Source organism: Pinus tabuliformis, chromosome X (assembly GCF_031772625.1).
Source record: "Pinus tabuliformis cultivar Carrire ecotype Pingquan chromosome X, CPIR1, whole genome shotgun sequence".
Lineage (NCBI taxonomy): Eukaryota > Viridiplantae > Streptophyta > Pinopsida > Pinales > Pinaceae > Pinus > Pinus tabuliformis.
Genome location: NC_142308.1, coordinates 844,532,589 through 844,536,714, shown reverse-complemented (window position 1 = coordinate 844,536,714; position 4,126 = coordinate 844,532,589).

Sequence of the window (4,126 nt, the reverse complement as noted above, 5' to 3'; positions counted from 1 at the left end):
TATGACAAACAGGCTCATTTTTCTCTCTTTTCTCCCACCATTTCTGGCAAGTACCTCTTTATTTTTGACAAGCTTGAGGAGGATAACATTTGCTTGATTATAAGCTCATCCTTCGGATGAGTCCAACTTAGTTTAAATTCGAACCCTAAGAAGGAGTGGTTCGTTCCTGTTTGTAATTGAACAGGTCCTTTACTGTGAAATTTTAATGAGTCCAGTATAGGAGAAACTCGGCGTTTTTCAATTTTAGAGAGTCTGAAAAAACTTAAGAAGACTCCAGGGTTGACCTTTTTCGTAAATTTGTGTCTCCCAAGCCCGAAAAAGTATAAAATAATTCTTGAGAGAACCGCTTGATCTTTTACGACCAAGGAGTACTTTTCGTCATTAGTGCCCTTGACCCGAAAAAGTAAAAAGGCGATCAATGACACGTCGTTTTATGACCGATATCGAATTTGAAACGACAAAAATCCGACAATCTTTTCATGTTTTTATGGTTGGAAAAGAGTTGTAAGTGGACCGTCTTTTAATTCCGTTTTAACGAGTTCAAAAGAAACACTCGGCAATCTTTTCATGTTTTAGGAGTCAAAAAAGAGCTTAAAGATGACTCTACATGTTTTTTCGTCGAAAATGATAGATTTCGCCTGAATAATCCTTTATTCTGCACAAAAACACAAACATTACTCATACCTGTTTGAAATGGATAAAAATGTCGCAAAATACCTTTTCAAAGTGAAACATAAACAAATTTGAAATTTATTTACTCAAAAAACTTATAAAAAGGGCCTTTGTCAATTCATTTTTACCGTTTGAGTTTGGGTGAGAAAATAGTGCTTTTGCTCAGAAAACTTCCCGTGAAGATTGCGGAAAATCCAACCGTCGGAAACAAACGCCGTCTTCTCCAGGTAATCCACATCATCCCACTCTTCATTTTTAACCGTTTAATTTTTTTTTTTAGTCCTTTATTTCATTTTTGGGAGGGTTTTTAGGCGCAAAACCCATGCGCGGGGGCCCGCAGGTTTACCATTGCGGGCCTGCGGACCCCGACTTTTTCTCCATTGGGAAAAAGCTTGGGGTCCACACCTTCCGTGTAGACAAAGTGCGGTCCCACGCACTGTGTCTAACCTGGAGGGTGCGGTCCCTGCCGCAAGGGTTTTGAACCCAAAAATTCTCAAAAATGGACCACACAAAATATTTTCTAGCATTTTAATTTGTCTTTATACTTGATGCAGAGAGTACATCATGCTAGATTGGCGTGAACGAGAGCATGAGGACGTGGATGCCGCCACATGGAATCATCAGCCTTCACTTGATGCTTTGAGGGCATGCGGATTGTACAAATTCTGGGCCATTCCTGGCATGAGGGCTCAAGTGGATTTCTTACAGTGGCTGGTTGACAGATGGAGCATACAAGACCATTGCTTTTTCATCAGCGGCCACCAGCTCGAAATCGAGCTGGCGGACATATATTTCTTGACTGGTTTTCCTAAGAGAGGCGAAGACTTGACTCTGCACGGGACTAGGCCAGGTGGCCAGTCTGTCGATAGCCTCCGGCTAGAGTACTACAACAGCCAGGCTAGAGACAAAGGGATAGACATAAAGACGATATCACGTCCTGAGCTCATGGTGATTGTATTCCCTGTCACCAGACTTTGCGGAGCTGCCGCATTACATATTGCCACCGGATCCCAGATGCGTATGGCAGTTGATTGCTTTCAAGGTACCATCTTCAACTGGTGTGATGCCGTGTTGGCCAATTTGAAAGGCCAACTGACCAGGGCCAAGAACGGACAACTAAAGACCTTTGGCTTTAGTCATGAGTTTTGGCCTGGAGAGGGTTCCTATGCTGATCCCACAGCACCTTACTGTTGGAGCTGGGCTTCCTCGAGAGCCCAAACTGATGCGATGGGTCGCAGTCATGGCCCGTCACTCGGACGAGAGGACAGAGGTTGCTCAATTCAAACCTGAGTATTTCCAATGGCTGGAAAACCAGGTCTTTTCTATTCAGGACTTCCCTTACGCTGGGATAGATTTTCGTGGTGACCCAGACATGGTTCTTCCACCAGGAGAACAGTGGGACGAGTCAGGTAAAATCCTTTTCAACATTTTTCCTATTTTAATTTTTTTTATTTTTCCATCGTCTCAAAACTGATAGTAAAATTTTTAAAATGCAGATGTGGGTCCACAGCGACCAGCCGCTCTCCGGCCTTTCGAGAGAAAACAACCAATTGCACCCGCGCCAGCCCCACAGGACGAATCAGCAGAGGTTTTGGCCGAGTTGGAGGGTCATCTCGAGCGCTTGACAAGAGATATTCCTGAGACCACTATAGACAACATTCCTCGTCGACTTCAGCGCTATGTGATTGGGGTCCCGGGACCTTTTAGGAGGTTCCTTTGCAAGGTGGCCCGTGTAGTGGTTTCTTATAGAGAACATCACTAGTGATAGGATGATCGCCTATTGTGGGCACATATGACATTTTGTTTTTTGTACTTATCATTTTTTCTGATCATAAGGTGTTTTTCAACCTATGATTGAGGACGATGTATTTTTTGACACACTCCTATATCTATATATATCACTATTACTGGCTTATCTTGTAAATCATGTTATGGAATGGTTTTAAATTTACATGTATGATTATTGCAAATGTCTATTTAACATTCGAGAAGCAATTGCATCTGCTAATGTATTTAAAGACCTTGGAATATGCTGATATTCAATATAATCAAATTCACGTTCCAAGAGACACACTCTCAAAAATAATCTTAATAACACTGGATTTCTAATGGCATACACTCTATTAAGCTGTAATACAATGAGTTCAGAATCTAACCTCACTATCAAACTCCGAATCCCAAATGAAATAGATTCAGACAATAACTCAATCACTACACTATACTCGGCAATGTTGTTCATTGTTTGGCCGAGGCTTACCCCATGCATAGATACTAACTCGTCAGAGGGTGAATAGATAACCCAAGCTGTGGAAGAGATGTTCCATGTATTACGACAAGCACCATCAGCGAAACCAATGTATGTTTGGAGAGGCATCGACATCTGCAATATCAAGAGTAAAACCAAGATGAGCAGGAATAATGACGAAAAAAACACTCTCTAAGCTAAGCACACTGTTTAAACTAAAACACACCAGCTAGAAAGAAAAAACTATCCTAACTAAATCTCCATACCCATTCTTTTAAGCATAATACCTCTTCAAATAAAGGCCATTTCTGGGTTTACCCAAAGAGTCCCCATCAAAGTCTACCAATTCATAGGCCCCTTTGGCTAGCTTTCACTTGACAACATAGGGACCATGCCACATAGGAACGAATTTTCCAACGCCTAATTTATCATTAGCTTGATCATAAACTAAGACTAGATGTCCTTCCGAAAAATTTCGAGGGGTCACATTTCGATCATACTGAGCTTTCATTCGTTTTGCGTGAGTCTCGATCGCCAATGCAACATCACGTCGATTCTCATCTAATTGAGCCAAGTATAACAAACACTTTTCCTCTTTGGAAGTGGCTGGAAGTAACTCGATGGCCATTTGCAGTGACGGGATTTCGTATTCAATGGGTAACATAGCTTCCAAACCATAGACTAGCTGGAAAGGAGTGAACCCTGTTTATGTTTTTACTGAAGTTCGGTATACCCAAAGCGCTGAAAATAGCATGTTGTGCTAATTCGACCGATGAATCCCAATGATTCGTCGGATCATGATAACTAAAACTTTGCTGATGGATTCAACCAGACCATTCGCTTGTGGATAATAAGGGGTTGAACTATCGTGACGTAAACCAAGCTGGCTTGTAAGTTCGGTCATCATAACGTTTCGAAAATGGCGCCCATGATCAGTGATTATCGCTTGCGGGACACTAAACCTAGCAATTATATGATTGAACACAAAAATTGCAGCTGTCTTGCCGTCTACCTCAAATTTAGGCATCGCCTTGGCCCACTTAGTAAAATAATCTACCACAAGGATGATATACGCATGCCCCCCAGCCAAGTGAGGGTTACATGTAATAAAATCGATACCCCATTTGGAAAAAGGTCCAACGACAATTATAGGGTGGAGAGGAGCAGGTGGAGTGCGCATCTTACGATAAAAAAATCTGGCAGTTGTAG